General features: G+C 41.6%; 1 long non-coding RNA gene across 3 annotated transcripts in view; it reads left to right on the forward strand.

The window, feature by feature from the left end:
• LOC147369842 (uncharacterized) overlaps nucleotides 1-23,741 on the forward strand; it is a 134,213-nt gene that overhangs the window by 19,265 nt on the left and 91,207 nt on the right. For 2 of the 3 annotated variants that reach the window (XR_015168585.1, XR_015168588.1), the window contains exons 1-2: nucleotides 11,794-11,957; nucleotides 13,204-13,349. The exons of the other annotated variant lie outside the window; for it this stretch is intronic. This is a non-coding gene — a long non-coding RNA (uncharacterized LOC147369842). Of the gene's footprint in view, nucleotides 1-11,793; nucleotides 11,958-13,203; nucleotides 13,350-23,741 lie in introns of those variants that run through there. 3 annotated transcript variants of the gene reach the window in all.

Below are 23,741 nucleotides of genomic sequence, written 5' to 3' on the forward strand. Positions count from 1 at the left end.
CAAAAATCAATATACCATAAATGTCTGTTTCTTTTTTCTAGACTCTCGTTCTGTTCTGTTTTTCTACATGCCTATCCTTATGCCAGTACCACATTGTATTAATTGCTGTAGCATCGTAGTAAGTTTTGAAATTAGGAACATTGGTCTTATTTTTCAAGATTGTTTCGGCTATTTGCAGTGCTTTGCATTTCCATATGAATTCCAAGATCAGTTTGTCGGTTTCCACAGAAAAGGCAGCTGGGATTTTGATAAGGATTGCATAGAATACCTATGCCTTACTTTTAGCAAAAAAAATTTCCATTTTGACCAGAAAGTCTATGTTTTTCAAGATGCTTGGTAGTAGACAGTTCTTGTAAACTGTATTCATTTAGCTCAGAATACAATCAAGATTTTGTCTCTCTTGTAGAACTTATCACATTGATAAGTTTAAATTTATTTGGGTGAAATAAATACTTGTGTAACTTTGTGAGGACAAGGATTGTGTCTAGTTTTGCTGACCACTGACTGTATCCTGAGGCTAAGCCCAGAGCCTAGTATATAGAGGATGCTCAGAGTTGTAGAGAAATGTGTGCATCTTAGCTAAGAGGCCCGGAGAAGGCAATGGCACCCCACTCCAGTGCTCTTGCCTGGAAAATCCCATGGATGGAAGGGCCTGGTGGGCTGCAGTCCATGGGGTCACTAGGAGTCGGACACAACTGAGCAACTTCACTTTCACTTTTTCACTTTCATGCATTGAAGAAGGAAATGGCAACCCACTCCAGTGTTCTTGCCTGGAGAATCCCAGGGACGGCAGAGCCTGGTGAGCTGCCGTCTATGGGGTCGCACAGAGTTGGACACAACTAGAGCGACTTAGCAGCAGCAGCAGCAGTAGCTAAGAGGCTACGAGAAAAGCAGAAGGGTATATGGTCTTTGGGGGCCTGTCTAAAGTGATGGCCAAGGCATTAGATTATGTAATGCTTTGTATTACATAAATACAGACACAGAAATACATGCTTTGTATTATTGCATTTATATGAAATGTTCAAAAGTCTGGGGGTGGGAAATATGAAATCACTCTAAATGCACACAAGGTTTCTTTTTAGGTGGATGGGAATGTTCTAAAATTAGATTATGGTGATGGTACAATTGTAATGTTACTATCATTCATTAAATTGTATACTTAAATGATCCATTTTAAGATGTAATTTCTGTCACAATAAAACTAAAAAAGAAAAAAAAAACAAACTCCAGCTTGAGACTGGGGTGTCAATTTCAGTTTTTCTCAGGGAAGATACTGCAGATGAGGCAGGTCATATGGGCTATTTTTCACCAGCAAAAAGGAAAAGTGGAAGGGGAGTGAATGAAAGGAAGAGTGGGTCTGGACAAAACAGCTGGGACTGAAGCTCCAGGAAAAGGTAATGACAGATCAAGAGCCAAGATTCCTGTCGGGAGTTGGTCTGAAAAAGGGCCTGGGATACAAAGTAGAGAACAGACACTGGGTTGAAAGGAGACCAGGGACTGGACGCTTAATCCATCTGCCCAGCTCTCGACAGCAAAGAAACAAAGAAGGTCGTGGCTTGCTTTTCAGCAGCACTAGGGGGACCACATTAGAAACACTCCAGGGCAAGGCTGATCACCCTGGTGTGAAAAGACTACAGCAGCAGCCAGAGCAATGTGGCATCGCGGAAACCTCCTACTTAATAGCCATCACTTTGCCATTCACCCTGTCAGCCCAGCTGCAGCAACGGCTCAGAAGGGATGGAAGATGATCGATAGTGGCCCCTGACAGATTACAAGGGAAGGAGTAAATGCTCTACAAATGGCTACAGGTCATGTTGGCTGGGCTGTCAGACTCCCCACCCTGCCCTTGATCGAGATGCTGGAGAGTTTGCATCCCTCATAGTCACTAAGTCTAAATCACACTCAGAGGCTTTCTGGCTTCGAAACTTTTGCTCACGCCAAGCTCAAATTCACCCGGCCTTCAAAACCTGCTTCAATTATTGACTGCCAGCTCTGCTATCATCAGCTGACCTGTCTCATGTGCCAAGCAGGCAAGCATTTTCACACCAACCCAGAGAGTCAGGTCAGGACAGGTATCCCCAGTTTATAGATTAGGATGTAAACCCAGAGACAGGGATTAACTCACTGAGACCACACAGCCAGTCAGTGCAGAGGTGGCGTGTATTGGGCTTGGGTATAACTCATGCTAAGGCTCATTTTCTCAGACACTGCTGTCCAGTCTTTTCAGTGTGAATCTTCAGTAGGCCGCCATCATCACTGGTCTGATGAAAGATTAATTTCCTACTTCTAAAGGTGGAATAAACATGCAGCAAATTATTTCCCTCCAATTGAGTGAGTACTCACACAGAACAGCAGACAGGCCTCATAGGAATAAAATAAAGACCAGCTCTGCTGCCCCCTGCTTTACTAGCTGGAGAGTAAGGGTCCCCCTCACTCTTGCAGCAGGATCTGGGGCAGTGGTGGGATTGGGAAGGGGTACAGCAGCCTGCGGCCATCAGAGGTGCTTGGCGTCTAGCTGGAATGTCCAGCCACTCAGCCAGCAACCTTAACGCTGACTGAGCAGCCTACACCTGGCAGTGCTTTGGGCTCCCCTGGGGAGGACCTCGGGGGCTTTCCCGTTTTGTAGTCAATTGGCCTGATTTCAACCCTTGCAGGAAGCAACCGAGCCTTCTGGGTCACAAAGCTCAAGAAATCCACTCAGCTTGCAGATTATCATCCAAACAATCTCCTTCATGAAATTTAAATCTAACACTTGCACCTCAATTGAAATTAGAATGCTATGATGAAAGCCTACAGGCTGTGAGCAATCTTGGAAAGACTTTGATGCCCATCACCCCATAGGATGATGGAAAGGATTAAATAGAAGGCATTTCCCCTATTTTACCAGCAAGAAGGCTGGCTGAGAGGGCTGAGTGTTCCTGCCATCTTCTCGTATGTTCATACACATGCCATTTAAAAAATTTGTTCATTGAATAACTGAGTGACTCTGTAGTCAGTGGAAGAGGGAAGAAAATGGAAGTATTATTTGTTTCATTTTAGTTATAATGTTGTCTCTTTTCTGTCTAGTTCACTGTGCTGGGGAAGTTTTCCTTTCTGTTCCCTGTCTAGACTTGCCTGTCTGAATTCTTGCCACCCCTTCAAACAATGCCTTCTCAGGAATAACCTCTGGGATATGCAAGGCCATGGACTTGAATGATGTAGCCAGAGGTGGTGGTACAAATTAATGGTGCAGAAATAATAAATAAGAGTAGGAATTAAAAAGTGTCCCATCCCTCCCCCTCCTCTCCTCCCCTCATCCCTGGGCAAAACCATACAGGAAAGCATTGAGGCGGGAAGCCAGGTGCAGGCACCATGGCAGGAAAGTGACTGATGTTATCATTAGGTCTGAGAGTCCTGTGTCCTTGCTATCCAGCTGTTTCCTAATGACACTTGTTTCCCTTGATTTCTTCTCCCTTTCATAAGGAAGCTCAGTCCAGAGTCTGATTTGCATGGAGGGTTTTTTTTTAATTATAACTGATATTTGTGTTTTTTGAAATGAAACTTTCTTCATATAGTGTGCCACGTTATAACTGTCTTACATTTATGAGAAGTACTTACATTTATGAGAAGTTTCTGTAGACAGAACCTTTCAAACCTTTTTGGAAAACAGTTGCATTATACCTTTAGACCACACGAGGGCAGTAGTGTCACATGTAAAAGATGCCTGCCTTCTTTCTGAACAGATGGCACATTTGTTAGATTTCATTGGATGTATTTTTCTTTTATTGAAGCACAGGGGAATTTCACATTTGCAGGTAGAACAGGGGAAAGATAGTTAAAATTTTATACCGTATTTTTATCTCTTTGTTTATGCTGATAAAGGTAGCAAAGGAGTTGATTTATCCCCCTTTTTGCTGTTTTGAGGGATTGTTGTGCTAACAAGCTGGGGTGAGCGCTCATTACCACTGTGACCCTGGCAGAAGATGTTCTGTTGATTTTGCATTTAATTGGAAATGTCACAAAGATAATACATAAACCCATCCTTCCTCCCAACCCTCAATACCTTTAGATAGGACTTAAATCCTGCTGTTGCTATCAGAAAATTTTTGCATTTAATCTTTCTCCACATCTATTAAGTAGGCAGAATCCAGCCAGCTTTCTCTGAAGATGGAACCGTGTGACCTTCCTTAACCCCATGATCATAGAAACTCTGAAGTGTCACTTTCACAGATAGATCTAGTCCTGCTGGGTTCCAGTGTCCCCAGGCCCCTTTGTTTGCAGGAGGTCTTAACTCAGAGCTAATCAGCTGACTCTTCCTAAGGCAGGACAGTGCAGAGGCTGCAATGGCAGACAGTTCCAGACCTATTCTATGAGCATATTTGGTTCATCAGGCTGTATAGGCCCATACTATGTTTAACATTTTTTGAAAAATTAGTTGCCAGCACTTTGATTCCTGGGTCGGGAAGATCCCCTGGAGGAGGAAATGGCAACCCCACTCCAGTGTACTTGCCTGAAGAATCCCATGGACAGAGGAGACTGGCAGGCTACAGTCCATGGGGCTGCAGAGAGTTGGACATAACTGAAGCGACTTAGCATGCACAGACCTTCTTTGCGGCTGTATGTAGTCACTACATACCCAGGTGTCCCCTTTTGCTTACTTGACACTGAGGGAGGTGCAAAATGAAATCACTTTGTACCGTTTTTGTTTCAATAAAAAGGAAAATGAGCATTTAATACCCGTGCCTGTCTTAAAGTAGAAAAGTGAAAGATGCAGTGAAGGTGCCACATGTCTCAAGAAAAATGAATCTGAACGTGGACCTCCCTGCTTCAGGCAGCACTTGGAGAAATTGCCAGCGCTTTGAATTTCATACGTGGGAGAGCTTCACACTGGACAGCTTGCCCCATCTTAGTTCCCCAACCAGGGATTATGCCCCAGTCAATGGAAGCATAATCCTAACCACTAGACCACCAGGGAATTCCCAGGAGAGCTGTTTTGGAAGGTGGGCAGACCTGAAGTTAACCTTGGGTAGAATACCTCACTCTGATTTTTTTTTTTTTTTTTTTTTTAGTCCCTTTGGTGAAAATGGAGAGAATCTCAGTTCTCTCTACAGCCCTGGGCAGGCACTAACTTTATCAGGGTGCGCTGCCTGGCATGCCCCAGGAAGCCACACCTCCTGGCTCCTGCTTGGTTTCCTCTTGGAAGCAGCGGGGTTTGCAGGCCAGTGATACTGGGAGCCTGCTAACTAGCACTCCAGCAAGTTGAAGATTGCCTGCCTCCTAACTAGCACTCTAGCAGGGCGCTTGATGGGGCACCTGACGACGCTGGGGGAAGAAAGGGTTAAAGGAGGCGCAGAGCGGGAGAGGAAAGCCTTCGGCTGGGGCTTGACCTGGACTGGCTCATGCCTGTTCCGGAGCCCGGAGGTGGCAGCTGAGCTCCGCGCGGCTCCGAGAGGCTAGAGGGACAGACAGAAAATCCATGCTCACTCTGCAGAGACATCGGCAAAACGCCCAAAGCAAACAGCAGAGGAAGTTTGCTTTAGTGGAGACAAACTCACAACTTTGCTCTTTCAAAGCCTCTGTTTACAAGTCGAAGCTGAGGCTCGGGCAGTTTCCGTGCACCCTGTGAGAGAGTGCACCTCCAGAGATGCCGCCCGAGGGCCTGTCGCCGCAAAGGGCTGGGATGAGCCTGCGGGGACAGCTCTCATGGAGAACCCTCTCGACCCCTTGGGCTGCCCGTCCCAGACCAGCCAGGGTCTAAATTGAGAGGGGGTGGAGGGAAAGCCCTTAGAACTGGTACTTCTAGAGTTGAGCATCACCTGTAGGAGGTAGTGTGAGGTGAGGCTACATCCAACAGGAAATGGACAGGTGTTGCTCTTAGGTAACTGCAGCCGGAACAAATGCTGGGCCACGCTGCGCAAAGAATAGAAACCACCCGAGACATACCTTGGCTCCACAGAGCCATGTGTTGGCTCTGTCACCTGAAAGGTGTCCAACGATATAACTGGATTGAGTGTATCTTTTAGCTTGAAATAAAATAGCTATAATAGTAGTCTGTCTGGAATAAAAATATGTTGGCTAAAGGTGGACTTTAGTGAATTTTTAAAAGCAGTAGCACAGATCTAATGTAACACTGTATTCCAATAAAACCTTTCCTGTGGGGGGAAGTGGGACACGGGTGATGCTCCCAGCTGACCAGCAGGGAAGTGGAGATGCAGAGGGTACCAGAGGGAACCATGGAGACTGGCTTCTTGTCCTTGAAGGGTTGAAGGGAAAAGATCTCAGCGATGGTTTAATACCATGGTCCAGCCCAGTGGTTCTGGAGGCAGCTACACTGGTTGTGAATCGTGGCTGAGATGCTTTTTGAGTAGAAGGTTGGGCAAGTCACCTTCCTTCTTCAGGCCTTTGTTTCCAGGGTGCTGGAAAGCGGATGGAGTCCCTAAGGCCAAGGTGACAGGGTGGTAAATGACAGTCTTGGCATTCAGAAGGAAATTTCTCATTTGAGAGCTCTGGCACTTCCAAGGCATACACTACCTTTGAGTTAAATACAAAGCCCACCTCCCCACCCCACTCTTCTCTCTAAATTCCCTCCCGATTTAGATGTTGAGCTCTGAGACCCAGCACATTTGATCTCTAATGTTATGATTTCTCAGTTCAGGAACCTCCCACTATCTGACCATTCAGGATTTCCAGCTCCTTTGTAATCTGATCTTCATTTTCTCAAATGGAATCTTCGACTGTTTCCAACATAATTCCTGGTCGATCTTGGCTCTTCTTCATGCCCATTTCTGTGGCCAGCCCACTTTCCTTTCTTCTTCTGAGATGGTTGGTGTGGGTGTGGGCCTCTGCCCCTGCATTTCTTTACAATATTTTCTTAGGGTGTGCCCTGCGGGCCTCTGTGGACAAATAAATTTGGAAAATGTTTGCTTGTTTAGGTGGAGTTTTATGCTAATGTGCATTATAAATCAAAGAATGCTATTGCATGTAGAGTTTCTCAACTTATTTGGACCTAGGAATTAAAAACTCTTCCTCCCTCCCTCCCTTCCTCTCCCTTTCCTTTCTTCCTCTTTTTCTTATTTTCTTTTAACATTTCATGGGGCCAGAATATCATGGTCCATGTTTTGGAGGTTTCAGGGTCCACTGGTTGAGGTTATCATGTTCCTACATAGAGGTAGAGAGGTAGCCTAAGGCCAGAGTCTGGGACCAGTTCTATTCCCAAGCAGAATGTAATGAGGGCATCTAAATTGGCTCTGCTGTTGCTTTTCTGGAAACTCATGTTTTATGTCTAGATCTGTACTCTTACCATCTTATCTGATGACTAAGTCCTTGTCTTATAAGACCTTCCCGTAAGGGAACCCCTGCTTTGGTCCCGTGTTCGTTATCCCCATTCCTTTGACCTTATTTGTCACTCTAAGGCCTAGCATCCAAGTCTGCCCTTAGATTTGACTCTGTATGGCTGGACTGCCCCCATGACACTGGCTTACATCTCCACCTTGTCTTCCAATTTGCCTTCTCCCTGTGAGCCTATCAGATATCGCAGTCTTCCTTCTTGGTCCTGTGACTTGCTGATCCATCCTCACTCTTGGTCAAGTGTTTGGTATGATTTACTTGTTGAAGACTTCAGGCTCTGGGCTCAGATAAACTGAGTTCTAATTTCAGCTCCACCCTAAGAATTTTGAACCCTTGGGTAAGTAATTCAACCTTGGGCTCCAATTTTCTCACCTGTAAAGCAGAGGTAACCCCCTCATATAGTCCCACAAAGGGGTAAATGAGACAGTGTGTGTGAAGTGCGTCTCATACTACCTGTTACAGAGTGAGGGAGAAGGAACTCTCAGCTACCCTATCATCTAAGTCCCAAGAAGCCCCCAGGACTAGGATGATAGAATTTAGCCCAATTTAGCCCACCAGGATTTCCTGGTGGCTCAGATGGTAAAGAATCTGCCTGTAATGCAACAGACCAGTTTTTGATCCCTGGACCTGGAAGATCCCCTAGAGTAGGAAAATGCAACCCCTTCAGTATTTTTGCCTGAAGAATTCCGTGGACGGAGGAGCCTGACAGGCTACAGTCCATGGTGTCACAAAGTGTCTAACACAACTGAGCGACTAATACTTTCACTGTACTTTTCCCTGTATCCCACACTAGGCTGTCTCTGGCTCTAAATACTTTTCGGTTAGTATCTCACTTGATTTTGCTGTTGCTTAGTTATCGCTCCCCAAACTAAATTTGGGCTTAATTAAATAAGACATGGATAATTTCAGATGTACCATATATAAAATAATAGCCTGGCTCCTCCAAAACTTGTCACCGGACTAAGTCTTTCATGATAGTTCTTTTTACTTTATTTTGACATTGTATCTAACATTGTTCATTACAGGGAAGTCATGACCTTGGCCCTGACTGAGCAAGAGTGACCCCAGTGTGTGAGACTGTGTATAAGGCTGTTTCTACTCAGTCTCTCTTGGAGGGTGGGGCCATAAAAAGCTCTCTTTATTTTTCTAAGGGCTGGAGAGGTGGAAAAATAGCCACCTACTGTGTGAATTCTTGCAAAATACACTTCATTTTCCAGAGCTAACCTTCCCTGCCTCTCCTTGTCAGCTCTTCAAGGACTTGAACCAGGTTTAGTTCATTCTTACATCCTTAGCCTCTACCTGTGTGCATGCTCAGCGGTGTCCAGCTCTTTGTGACTCCATGGACTGTAGCCTACCAGGCATCCCTGTCCGTGAAATTCTCCAGGCAAGAATACTGGAGGGGTTGCCATTTCCTGCTCCACGGGATCTTCCCCACCCAGGGAATGAGCCCGGGTCTCCTGCATTGTAGGCAGGTTCTTTACCGCTGAATCATCTGGGAAGCCCCAGTCTCTACTAAGCCTGGTGCAAAATAGTATTGTTGAATAAATGATTTATCTTTTTTTTTCCCCCTAAAGTTTTATTAAACTGTCTTCTAGTATCAAATTTGAATCCCAGTTCTCCACCTTTGAGGTAGAAAGCTGCAGACTGGAGAGGATGGATCTCAGGGCTAAATCTCGCCCTTCTCCCCCACCACCTCCCCACACTGGGTGATTGACATCTGAAGATAGAGCATATTGACATCTCTGAAGCTGCTGAACAAAATAAAAACTTTGTGCGGTAGGGCACATGATCCTCCATCTATTAATGTGGCGGCAGACAATGTCTCTGGAAGCAGATGTCTTATGCTGCAATTCCTCTTGATGGCACTGGAGCCTTAAATATCATCCCAAGTCCAGTCTCTCACATTCTAAATCCTATTATCTAGGTTAGCTCATCTGTATTCAAAAGATCAATGTTGCATTATTACAAAGATCCTTTCAAGTGTAAAAAGGATGGCACTTCATTACAGAAAGTAAAAGAAACTAATCAAACTTTCTTGGTGAAATCATTGACTTTTTTAAGTAAAGGGCAAATTTAAGAATTTGAAAGTCCGAGATGGGAGAGAAGTCGAGGGTTTGGGCTCAGGACGGCATGCATCTGGTTGCAGTGCGTGGGTCTTGGATAACCTAAAGAAGAAAGAGGCTTTCTTGACAGAGTCTCAGTGCTTGCAGCTGTTCTCGTTCCTTCTGTCATTGCTCGGTTGTGCGTCTTGGAAGAAATGAGCCGCTGGTGGAAAGACAAAGAGACAACCCACAACGCGTAGTATTCAGGTGGCACGTGTATTGGCCAGGTTAATAGAAATTGTGAGAAAGCCATTAGTGAAAGTGAAAGCGAAAAGTGAAAGTGAAGTCACTTAGTCGTGTCCGACGCTTTGTGACCACATGGACTGTAGCCTACCAGGCTCCTCCATCTGTGGAATTTTCCAGGCAAGAGTACTGGAGTGGGTTGCCATTTCCTTCTCCAGGGGATCTTCCTGACCATTACTGTTTATTCACCATCTTAACTCTTCTTTCAACAGAACAGTTCCTGTTTCTTATCATCCATCACCAGTTGGGTTCTGTGGCTTACGTGTTAACAGGCAGGGTGTTTAGTAGGAAGAGCCTTTCGGATCTGTGGACGGAGGGGAAGGATGCAGGATAGGGTGGGTGGAGAAGTCCTTGCATAAGCATGCCCAAGGGATGAGGGGCTCCGGTCTTCCCTGAGGAGAGAGCCTGCCTAATAGTCCTATTGTAAGTAAACTACCCTGGAAAAAAGTGTTTGGGTTTAAGCAGGTCATTTGTCTTCGGTTGGGGCAATCCCATTAGGAAGAGGATAGCTGAGGGCTGTCTGCTGGCAGCACACCCAGAAGCCTGAGTTAAATTCCCTTTATTTCTGGAAGCAGGGTCCCAGCGGCAGGTCACAGTGTCTCACCACTCTTAAGGCCTTAGAAGAAAACATTCGCTGACCAGGTACCAGGCCCAAGAGAGATACTGGGACTTAAGGGTGATGAATAAGAAACAGTCCTTGCCCTCAAGGTAGATTTCTGATCAGCCTCTTCTTGCCAGGATCTGTTGATTGTTACGATATGCCAAAAATGGTTCCAAACTCTCTACTTGTGTTCCCTAATTTAATCACTGAGCCATATGAGATAGCTAGAGCTCTTATCCTCATCATAGATGAGGAAACTGAGGCAGGCAGAGTAAGCGCCTCAGCAGGCTTTTCTCAGACGCCCTGTGGCCTGCTATTACACTGGCTCCTAAATGGTGCCATTTCTGTGAGGTCAAAGCTATTATTCATCTTGTTATAACTCGTGTCTGAGCTAACCATAATATTTGCTTATAGAAAGACATTTAGGGTGGCTATTACCTTAGAGCTACACTGCCCATTAATGGTAGCTACTAGTCACATGAGTCTTTTGAGCATTTGAAATGCAGGAAGTCTGAACTGAGATGCTGTTCAGTGTGAGATGGGATTCCCTGGTGGATCCGATGGTGAAGAATCTGCCTGCAATCCAGAAGATGTGGGTTTGATCCCTGGGTCAGGAAGATCCCCTGGAGAAGGGAAGGGCTACCCACACCTGTACTCTTGCCTGGAGAATTCCACTGACAGAGGAGGCTGGCAAGCTACAGCCCATGGGGTAGCAGAGTCGGACACAACTGAGCAACTAACCCTTTCACACTTTCAGTGTGAGATACATACTGCATTTCAAAGATTTACATGGAAAAAGAATGTAAAAAATCTCATGAAACATTTTATATTGATTGCATGTTGAAATGATATTTTAGATATATTGTGTTAAATAAAAATATTTTAAAAATGAAATTCCACCTATTGTGTTTTAATGTGGCTATTTGAGAATTTTAAAATTACATAGTGGCTTATATTTGTGTTATTTTTTAAAATTTATTTTATTGAAGTATAGTTGATCAGTTGATTTACAATGTTGTATTTCTGATGTAGCAAAGTGATTCAATTATACATACATATACACATATATATGCATTCTTTTTCATATTCTTTGCCATTATGGCTTATCATGGGATATTGACTAGTTCCCTGTGCTGTACAGTAGAACCTTGTTGTTTATCCATTGCCTTTTATTTCTATCTATTGAGCAGAGTTGCCTTACAGTATCTGAGATGTTTCTGATGGGGATGCATTTTGCTCTTAAATTCAGAGAAAATCCTATTTAGTTTGGTACCGGATTCAGGTTCTTTTGATATGCTTCATTTCATTTGTATTTATTAATAGGGATTCTATACACCAAATAGCCACCACTTGCTGGTTATTTAGTGATTGTTGAAAACTAGTTAGAGGCAGCCTGAGTGAGATGAATTAAAGTTCTATTGTTGTAGGGGACCAAGGTCATCAACCTGAAATTAATCAACGGATTTCAAATCACCTGGAAGGGATATTTTACCCTCAGCTTTACAGTTTCAGCATGTAAATTGCTGTTTAGAGGAGAGCCTGTAAAATCAATCCAGCCTTTCTCCCTTCAGAAATTAAAAGCCATTTATTTTTATTTTTGGCGAATCCTGGAAAGCACGTGTCCCTCCAGCTCCTCTGCACTGACACCACCCGCGTTGCATGTTTCCAGGACTTCAAGTAGAGAGGTGGGCCATTCGGTTGTCTTGGGGTCCCACAGTATTTGGAGGAGACCTTTCTATCCCTATCGGGGAACCCATCTGTCCCCACCTGATACATTTCACTTCAAATGAGTCAGAAACCCCAAAGCTGAACTTGGCCAAAGTAGCACATACCGTGTGGACTCCAACCAAAGCCGTATAAATCTTCCCCGGATCACGCCAAACTTGGCCCCCACACCGGGCACAGATTTTTCCAATCTGGTCCCGGAGTTTGCCAGAAGGCTGGAGGACCACAGGGATGTGTGGGATGCATCTGGCTTCTATCCCAACTTCTGTGGTTAGTGAAGCTTGTCTGAGCTGGGATTGGATATAAACACAGCTTGTGGACTCGAAAAATACTGTGTCACCTTGAAGGGTCGTTTGGTCCAAGCCCCTGCTGAAAATACTGCTACAAATAACTGTGTATCCTCCCATGTAAACTTCCCATGCACCCTGTGACCCCAGGAATGAAGAAAGATCCAGATATGATTTTTAAATATGTACTAATACATAAAGCATTCTAACTGATAGCTTTCTCAGTACTTTTTAATATCAATACCTTGATGATAAGCCTAATTTGGGCTCCCAAGTGGACTTTACATCTTTCTGAAGGAGAGCTTGCCTTATGTCGTAGACTGACTCTTGAATATGGCAATGGCATGTTTGGTTTATCTGATTTCTAGGGAAGATTTTTTTTTTAAGTTGTTGTTTTTTTTTGGTCATTGTTGTTTTAAATGGAGAGACCCAATAATGATTTGGGCTTCCCTGGTGGCTCAGACAGTAAAGCATATGCTTGCAATGCAGAAGACCTGGGTTTGATCCCTGGGTCAGGAAGATTCCCTGGAGAAGGGAAGGGCTACCCACTCTAGTATTCTTGCTTGGAGAATCCCATGGACAGAGGAGTCTGGTGGGCTACAGTCCATGAGGTTGAAAAGAGTTCAGACATGACTGGGACTCTATCAATTTCACTTTCTTTTCAATAATGATTAGCTTTGTATTGTTTGCTCTTCCTGGATTAATACAATTTATTTTCTAGTTTTCACTGAGGTGGCGCTCTACTATACGGCATTTGTTTGAATTGTGATGTAACCTATGTTTGAGGGAAGAGATCTGGAAAGGTGGCTAGCAATTTTGTCCTAAACTCTACATTGGAACACCCATATAACTACACCTCTATATTAAGAGAGGTACTTTATTCTCAATCTATTCTCCTTTCTGTTTTTTCTAACACAAGAATTGAATCACCCATTTGATAATCAAATAAGAAGATTATTGGACACCAAGAAACAGGTATGCGTGGAGCTTCTAAGGAACACAGAACAAAGTCACTGCTTTCTGTGAGAAGGATTCTTCAATCTGCCCAGGCTAGTGGCCAGCTGGGTAAGAGTTTCGGATTTATTGGCTGTGCATTTGGGCAGTTTGCTTAACCTCTCTGTGCCTCAATTTCTCAATGTGTGAAATAGAGATAAGACCTTATCTTAGAGTTTTGTTTGGCACAAATAAGAGAATACTCTAAAATGCCTAGTGCAGTTTCTGAATTATAGTGAGTCATCAGATGTAGGGAAGTAGTTATCTAATGTAGGTGAAAGAGTTGAAGTGAAGGATCGTTTCTTCCAGTCTTAAAGTGTTTCCATAAAGTGGTTTGCTTAAATACTAGAAGAGTTTCCTGACAATATTTGCCATTCACTTTTGCATATATCTTACAAATAGAATACATGTATGATTTCTAAGAAATTTGTCTTGTTTAAGCTTAGAGTAAGTTGGAGTCAAGGCTGCAGAATTTTATTGCCTCATAAGTCAGTATTTTCAAAGAGAAGGGATTGAGAATACCTAAGCTACTTCTGACTTCCCTGGTGGCTCAGATGGTAAAGCGTCTGCCTACAATGTGGGAGACCCGGGTTCAATCCCTGGGTTGGGAAGATCTCCTGGAGAAGGAAATGGCAACCCACTCCAGTACTCTTGCCTGGAAAATCCCATGGATGGAGAAGCCTAGTAGGCTACAGTCCATGGGGTCGCAAAGAGTCGACCACGACTGAGCGACTTCACTTTCGACTTTTGAAGCTACTTTTGGGCTTCCCTGGTGGTTCAGTGGTAAAGAATACATCTGCCAATGAAGGAGACATAAGTTTCATCCCTGGGTCGAGAAGATCCCCTGGAGAATGAGATGACAACCCACTCCACTATTCTTTCCTAGGAAACCCCATCAATAGAAGAGTCTGGAGGGCTACAGTCCTTGGGGTTGCAAAAGAATCAGACATGATTTAGCAACTAACCAACAGCAACAAAAGCTACTTTTAGCTCACACAGATACCTACAAGTTTACTTGTCACCTCTCTGAAACACATGGAATGAACACAGCCACCTGGTCGTACTTCTAGTCTTTTATCTATTATTGAATTGTAGTTGCTGTACAATATTATGTAAGTTACAGGTGTATAATACAGTGATTCACAGTTTTTAAAGGTGAATTTTTATACTCCATTTATAGTCATAAAATATTGGCTGTATTCCCTGTTGTAACAATATATATTTTTAGCTTATTTTATACCTAATAGTTTGTCCTTCTTAATCCCCTTCCCCTTTATTATCCTCTCCTCTCTTCCCTCTCTCCACTGGTGACCACTAATTTATTTTTTGTATCAGTGAGTCTGCCTCTTTATTATATTCACTAATCTGTTATATTTTTTAGCTTCTACATATGAGTGACATCATATAGTATTTGCTTTCTCTGCCTGACTTATTTCACAGCATAATGTCCTCCAAGTTCATCCATGTTGCTGCAAATGGCAACATTTCATTGTTTTTTTTATGGCCGCTATGTATGTTTACATCTTCTTTCTCCATTCATCTGTTGATGGACACTTGGATTGCTTCCATATCTTGGCAATTTTAAATAATGCTGCTGGGAACATTGGGGTACATCTATCTTTTTGAATTAATGTTTCTGTTCCTTTTTTTTTTTTAAATATATACCCAGGAGTAGAATTGCTAGGTAATATGGTAGTTCTCTTTTTAGTTTTTTGAGAAACTTCCATACTGTTTTCCACAGTGGATGCACCAGTTTGCATTTCTACACCATATCCTTGCCAACATTTGTTATTTGTATTCTTTTTGATGATAACCATTCTGCCAGGTGTGAGGTCACAGCTCTTTGTGGTTTTGATTTGCATTTCCCTGATAATTAGGGATGGTGAGTATTTTTCATGTGCCACTTGGCCATTCACATTTCCTCTATGGAAAAATGTCTATTCAGTTGAACATTATCCAGAGAAAGTTGTTTCCAACATCACAATAATGCCGTTTTCATTCTTGTACCATGCTGATTATTGGAATGTTCTTTCTAGGAACCTGATTTTTGCTCCTTCCCTGATCACCTGATCTTGGTCCTAGGTCTGTCCTTCAGAGACTAAAACCCTTCTCTAGTTCACATGCCAGAGTTTCAAATATTTGAAGATGGCTATTATCCTTTTCTAAAGTGTTCCTTTCCAAGCTAAATATACGTTATTCTTTTAATCATTCCTCATGTAGCAGGAAGTGACCTGGAGACAAGGAACCTCAAGTTTTGTTCTCTATTGTTGTGTAACAAACTGAATGGTTAGAACCACTTTTTATTATACTAATACTTACTTAAGATATAATATATACAATGGTGATTATGCTTTCGTTATATCTCATGAATCTGTAGGTTCACTGAACCCACTTGGCTGGTTCTTGTTTGGATCTCTCATGTAGTTACAGTCAAATTGTGAGTAGGGCTGCTTTGACTTGGTCCCGCTGTCTGAAATTCCTTCATCGGTGTCTGGCTCTGGTTTGGGCCAGAAGTTGATTGGCTTGCTCCTGGAATATCTTGAGATAGGCTGAGCTTCTGTCTTTCCACAAGGCCGTTCCCTTTGCTTGGGCTTCCTTCCAGCATGGTGGCCTCTGGTTAAATGACCATTTTACATAGTGGTTCTGTGATCCAGGATGGAAGAAGCAAAGGCTGCCGAGTTTCTTTAAGTCTGGGCCTAGGAACTCTTAGAGAGTCAGCTACATTCTATTGATCATAGAAGTCACAGAGCCAACTCAGATGAGAAGGGACATAGGTGTTATCTCTCCATGGGACGAGCATCAGAAAAATTTATGGTCATCTGCTCCTCCATTCTCAACTCTCCTTATGCTGATGTCTAATGTCACTTCTTAAAATGTAGCTACAGTGTTCAAAACAGGACATAATAGCCTAGCATGCTATTGGAGAGGCCATGAGATTTTCTTTTTTCATTTTTTTAAGATTAATTTATTTATTTTTGACTGTGCTGGGTCTTTGTTGCTGCTTAGGCTTTTTCTCTAGCTGCAGTGAGTTGAGGCTACTCTAATCATGGTGCACGGGGTTCTCATTGCTGTGGCTTCTCTTGTTGTGGAGCGTGGGCTCTAGGGCACACAGGCTTTCAGTAGTCGTGGCACATGGGCTCAGTAGTTGCAACTCTTGGGCTCTAGAGCACAGGCTCAATAGTTGTGGGGCATGGGTTTAATTGCTGCATGGCATGTGCAGCATGATCCCACGGCATGTGCGATCTTCCTGGACCAGGGATTGAACCCATGTCTCCTACATTGGCAGGTGGATTCTCTACCACTGAGCTACATGGGCAGTCCATCATCTGTGTTTTTTTTTTGATGTGGACCTTTTTTAAAGCCTTTTAAAATTTTTGTTACAGTATTGCTTCTGTTTTACGTGTTCTTTTTTTGGATATGAAGGTGTGTGGGATCTTAGCTTCCTGACCAGGGCTCAAACCCATGCTCGCTGTATTGGATGGGGAAGTCTTAACTGCTGGACCACCAGGGGAGACCCTCTTTTTCATCTTTTATCTTTTCTCTTTAATTCAGAATTTCCTAATAGCTTTCCCAATAGCTGTCACCCACTGCGAGTTCCTAATAAGCTTGTCATTCCCTGGATCCTTCAAATCTTTATTTCACAAACTGTTATCAGGTCTCATATTTGCATAAACTCCTTTTTGATTCAAAAGGCAGCATTTGGTTGTTGTTAATGAAAATTTCATCTTGTTGGATTGAGCTGCTTATTATTTCACCTTTAGAATGTCTGAAGAATGTATTCATAGTTCAGATGGAATTTGTGGCCTGGCTTGCTCTTGCCAATTCTGCAGCTGCGGATAACTTCCTACAACACAAATCTGGCTGTTGTTCCCGCTACATAAGACTCCTCAGAGCCAAGGGCTTGCCTTCAGGAGAAAGTATGGTTTTTATACATACTGAACTACAAGGATTTTCATATCAATCTCCTGACTACACTCTCGTTCTCATTTTTCCTTTTTTTTTAAGCAAAAGATTATTTAATTTATTTTTTTCAGAGTTCTTTCTTTTAAATGTGCTTATATTTAATTGAAAGACAATTGCTTTACAATATTGTGTTGGTTCCTGCCATACATCAACATGAATCAGCCATAGGTATTCCTATGTCCCCTCCTTTTTGAACTTCCCTCCCACTTCCCACCGCATCCCAGCCCTCTAGGTTGTCACAGAGCCCCGGTTTGAGTTCCCTGAGTCATCCCGCAAATTCCCATTGGCTGTCTATTTTAGATATGGTTGCATGTGTTTCCATGTTACTCTCTCCATTTGTCCCACCCTCTCCTTCCTCCCCCCTCCCCCATGTCCATGAGTCTGTTTCATTCTCACTTTTCTTTGATGGGCAACAGCATATTTCTGTTGGAGGAGATCATGAGAAAATATGACCACCAGTTGATCCACAAGCTGGACCTGGAAAATTGAAGGCTCCTCAACTGTCCCTCCTGTTCTTGGAATTCATTTTCTGTCCATCATTCCCACATTAAGAACTGTCTCAGGGACATGGCTTTGAGAGAATAAGGTGTTGGTATGTGTGGTATATGTGACCAAACCCAATTAGGGCCTCTATAGAAACTTTTAAGGTTCTGGTGAGCTTGTGTGGAGATCTACTCAGTCTTGCAGCTGCCCAAAACGAGCTTCGTAAGTAAGTTCTCTTGATTACTAAATCGGCCACCTGCCAATCTGGAGTGGTACATCTCTTTCCTCCATCTCTCCTTGCCTTCCATATATGGGGATCAGTTTCAGATTTCATCCGGGAAGCTACTGAGTTTGTGAATCAACAATTTTCTTTTATAGTTTTCTGATTGTTTATTGGTATATTGGAACACAACGTTTAAAGAAACTGATCTTATGTCTAGCAAGTTTCTGATTTTTTTTATTTGTTCTAATAGTTTTTTGATGGAATAATTTGGGTTTTCTATGTTTACAATGTCATTGCTTAGGAATAATAACAGTGACTTTTCCTTTCCAATGTTACACGTTTTATTTCTTACTGAGTTTTCTGCCCTTTGGTTCAACGTTGAAAAGATGTGGTGGTGGGACAGCCTTGGCTTGTTTCTGACTTGAAAGGAAATACTTCTGAGTTTTCATCATTAACTATTCTGTTTGCTGTAGGTTTTTGTTTGAAGATACTATTTATCAGATTAAGGTAGTGTCTTTCTCTTTCTTTATTTTTAATGTCTGAATGGATATTGAACCTTAGAAGGTCCTTTTTCCACATAAACAGATGGTCATAATATTCTTTCCTTTAATTGTTTGAATTAATTGCCAACTTGTAATGATAGGGTGTCTATAGTTAAATCCACCTTTCATTATTTTTAATTGCTAAGTGGCATATCCTTTATATTATCCACTTACTTGTTGATGGACATTTGGATTGTTTTCAGTGCTTGGCTATTAAAAATAAGTTGTTATGAAGGTTCATATACAAATCTTTGTATGGACATACATTTTCATTTTTCTTTTCTAACCTAGGAGTAGAATGGCTGGATTATATTGTAGGTCAATATTTACTTAAAAACTTGCCAAGTTATTTTCTAAGATGGATATACTATTTTACATTTTTGTCAGCAGTCCATGGGCATTTCAGTTGCTCTATATCCTTGCCTTTACATCTTGATATGATTATTTTTGAAATGCATCTATTCTAATATATGTGTCATGATAGGTCATTATGATTTTTAATTGGCATTTCCCTGATGACTGATGAGTTTTCCTTTTCATGAACTTCTCAGCTATTTGTACATATTTTTTATGATGTGTATGTTCAAAGTTTTGTCCTATTATATATATATATATATGTAATGTTTTTTTTATTGGTTGCACAGTATGTGGGATCCTTAATTGCAGCATGTGGGATCTAGTTCCCTGACCAGGGATTGAACCCAGGCCCCCTGCATTGGGAGCATGAAGTCTTAGTCACTGAACCACCAAGGAAGTCCCTAGATTGTTTTCATATTAATGAGTTAGAGTGTTTTTATGTATATTCTGGTTACAAGTCCTTTATCTCATATATGTTTTTGGAATATTTTCTTCTAGTCTGTAACTTGCTTTTTTATTTTCTAAAATGCTGTCTTTTAAAAATAAAAATCATTTAATTTTTAAGTCCAGTTTATAATTTTTAAAAATGACTTGTCTTACACATTCTATCTATCTAAAAACTATTATTGACCTCAAGGTTGTAAAGATTTTCTCCTGTTTTCTTCTAGAAGCTTTATAATTTTGTTTAATACCAAATGCATATGATCCACTTTGAATTAATATTTTATGCGGTATAATGTAGAGGGTTAATGTTATTGGATTTAGTTTCCCAACTGTTTTTTCAAAAATTATTTTTATATTTATAGTCTGGTGAGTTGGCTGTATTTTTTTTCCTTTCTCAACTATTCTTCATCTGTTTTGAGATAAGGTCGTTTTCGTCTCATAGAAGAATTGGAGAGTTTGCTGCTTTTTTCTATTTTCTACAATAGTTTATATGAGATTAAGATTATTTCTTAAAATGGGGGAAATTTGCTGTTTCAGTAGTCTTGGCTTGCTGGTTTTGTGTGTATGTATAAATGTTGATTTAATTTTAATTTTAGAAAATAATCGTATGTATTTATTTTTGGCTGTGCTGGGTATTTGTTGCTGCATGGCTTCTTCTCTAGTTGCAGCGAGAGGGGCCTAGTCTCTCGCTGTGGTGGGCAGGCTCCTCATTGCTGTTGTTTCTCCTGTCGTGGGCACAGGCTCTAGGGTCAGGGCTTTCAATAGTTGTGGCGCATGGACTCAGTGGTTGCAGTTCCTGGGCTCTACAGCACAGGCTCACCTGGCACGTGGGATCTTCCTGGATCAGGGATCAAACCTGTGTCTCCTACATTGGCAGGTGGATTCTTTACCATTGAGCCACCAGGGAAGCCCCGATTTTAATTTTTATTTATTTATCTAAACTTGTATTGAAGTATAGTTGCTTTACAATGTTGTGTTAGTTTCTGCTGTACCGCAAAGTGAATCAGCTATGCGTATACATATATCCCCTCTTTTTTGGATTTCCTTCCCATTTAGGTCACCACAGAGCATTGAGTAGAGTTCCCTGTGATATACAGCAGGTTCTCATTAGTTGTCTAGTTTATATATAGTATCAATAATGTATATATGTCAATACCAATCTCCCAATTCATTTTATCCCCTTGGTATCTGTATATTTGTCCTCTACATCTGGGTGATTTAATTTTTAAAATGCTATTTTTCTGTTTATATTTTCACTGTCTTCTCTTGTCATGTTTAAGTTATATTTTATGGGAAACTATTAATTTTTATGTTTAAAAATTATTAACATAAAAGCATTATGTCTTAGATTTTTAAAAAACAATTTAAATTGACAACAATATAACTCATCATTGTTAATTGAGAGCTCATGGAGAGCTGTGATCAAATCTTATTTATCACTGTAGGCTCTGTCACAAGCATCAGAACCTGAGGGTTTAATAAACTGGTGAAACGAGTTCAGTCAGTCCAGTAGCAAGTCTGTTCAACTCTACCTACAAGATATATCCAGCTGCTTCTCACCAACTCTTCTCTCCTCCTGTACCTTCTGAGCATCGTTATCTCTTGTCAGGACTTCCACCGCAGACTCCAGACCTCCCTGTTCTACCCTTGGCCCCTTACATTGGTCTATTTCCCGGAAGACTCTCAGAAAAATAATTTTAAAACTTTTACCAGATCAGGCCAACGTCCCTGCTCAAAACTCTCTAATGGCTTATCATTACACTTAGAATAAATTCTGAATGGAGGGTAAATGTAGAATTAATAAAGGGTCTCTTTAGAATCCCAAAGCTTTCTGTTTAGTGTAACCAACCATAACTCCCTGTGGGTATCAAAGATGTCTATATTCCACATTTGTACTCCACTTCCAATCCTAACTTCAGTCACACCAGTATGTGGGGTAACTGGAATCTTCAGAATTTGGGGAAGGTTTTTCTGCCATTTAATGGCAAGTTTGCCTTCCAATAAATTGGCACCAGATTCTTAGTATCTTACAGGGCTACGATGCTGGGGACTACCTTAATTCATCTCCTTCATTAATTGAAGGCTGTACCATAATGCTCTTGCTCAAGTAGATAGATAGACTATGTTTTATTTGGTTATCCTTTTCATTTCCAGTTTTATAGAAGATAATATTGATGTTTAATAGGAGTTTTTACGATGTAAGTTCTCCATGTATTTGTGTCTATATGTACTTATTTATTTTTATTGTCTTATTTCATATAAAATTTGAGGCAACTTAACTAGTAATAATTGTGTCTCAGATAAACCTCATTGGCTGTGAAACTGCCACTGTGCAAAGCTTTGAGGCAAATAAGGATCCTGTAAGATGAAACATGCAAAAAAGATATCAAGACCAGAGAAGATAGAAATTGTTATTGAAGATAAGCCATTAACTCCTTTATAGTCACTATAGTTGGAAGAACTTTTGGTTTCTGAGATTCCTGGGTGAGTGAGTGAGTGAAAGTCGCTCAGTTGTGTCTAATTCTTTGCGACCCCATGGACTCCATGGACCCCCTGGAATTCTCCAGGTCAGAATACTGGAATGGGTAGCCTTTCCCTTCTCCAGCGGATCTTCCCGACCCAGGAATTGAACCAGGGTCTCCTGAATTGCACCTGGATTATTTACCAACTGAGCTATGTTGGGAAGACTCTGAGCTTCCTAGCAAGCAAATTAAAAAAGGAAGTAATATCAGTCAAATTATTTGTGAAAATCATAAACAAACATAACGGTTTCTTAGAAGAGGAGAGTATTTTCTTGGTTCTTGAGTTTGTGTGTGTGTGTGTGTGTATATATATATAGACATTTTAAATTACACAGTTTCTCTTTCCTCTTATGAAAAGTGTTGAATGCTAACTTATCATCTTAAAAGAGTGGCATTTCCTGATGGTGGCATTCCCTGATGGTTACATTCCTTAGTGACAACATCTCAGTAAAATGATTAAAGATGTAACTCAGGCTAATGCTGTCTGATGGCCCAGCTAAATTCTAGGATATAATTTAGAATGTCTAGTCTCGACATTGGTCCTCAAAAGAATTGCTAGGTTCTGTACAAAAAATTGTGAGCTCCTAAACTCTATTACTCACCGACTACCTCTGAATTTCAGGCTAGGACACAGGACCTGAGTTTGTTTTATTTTATTATTTTTACTTTTAACATACTTAATTGAGGTGTGGTTTATACACCATTCAGTCAAGCCATTGAAAGTATCCATTTCAGTGCTTGTCTAAGTCATTTATGCAGTTATACTATTATTACCAGGGTCCAAAAAAAAAAAGTTACATTTTAACAAGGAATATCCTATGAAATGGGCTTTCCTCCTGGCTCAGTGGTAAAGAATCCACCTGCTTTGATCCCTGGGTGGGGAAGATACCCTGGAGAAGGGAATGGCTACCGCTCCAGTATTCTTGCCTGGAGAATTTCTAGACAGGAGGACCTGGTAGGTTACAGTCCATTACAGGTCGCAAAGAGTCGGACAGGAGTGAGCAACCTACTTTTCATCCTATGAAATGGTCTAGGCTCTCAAGCTGAAAAAACTTGTTTGATATGACCAGATGGATTGCAGGAGCCTTACCCGATTTGCTTTGAGCCTTAGTGTTCTGGCATAGGTTTTGGGGCAGCGGGAGTTCATGATTGTTCTGTAGAACCATGGCAATGATAGATTTAACATTTTTGCTTGCCGTATCCTCAGGTGATCGTGTGAATCCATGATGTACTAACATTTACTTTGGCTGAAGTGCAACTTTAAATTCTCCTTGCTGAGTCATCCGCTCTAAAACTAGTCCCTCAGCTGGCACGTGAATCTAGTTAATGCTCCCGCATCCATACCTCAGAACAGCTTTTTCTTCTATTTTAGCTGTAATCACAATGGCTAGTTGTCTTGAACTGAAAAATTATGCTCCACACAAAGCTCTCATGACTGAAAAAGGAAGGCCTTAGATGCCTTTCATTCCTAGGCAAACAATAGAAATTTAGGATGCACTTAAAAAGTGTGCATGTGTTGAGAGGAGCAGGTGGGTAGTGAAAAGTTAAGGCATCTGCATTCACTATATAGGGATTTAGGAAGTTTGAGGCATTAAAAGTGACGAGGTACCCTTGCAGAGAATTTTCCAACTTTTCTCAAAATATGTAAATCAGCATGTTCCTTGATGTAGTGGAAACAATGGGTTTCGTCGTTAAATAACTCACCAACCTCTGAAAGGTTGATCCAGCTTACTTTTGAAGGATGTTTCAGGGCCGTTGTACATCGTGTATCTCTACTGCAGTCATGTGTTTTATAGTGGAATTTAAATTTTTTTGTAGAGCATCTCTGCAGGAGTATATGACTGTTATTAATTTTTCAGTCTCAATATCCAATTTATCTTGTTTTGATTGCAGAATATTGAGAAAATTGTAATTCACAAAAATGAGTAGT

Source organism: Bos grunniens, chromosome 7, assembly GCF_055505025.1.
Source record: "Bos grunniens cultivar Pamir isolate PY7600 chromosome 7, Bosgru_T2T1.0, whole genome shotgun sequence".
Taxonomy (NCBI): domain Eukaryota; kingdom Metazoa; phylum Chordata; class Mammalia; order Artiodactyla; family Bovidae; genus Bos; species Bos grunniens.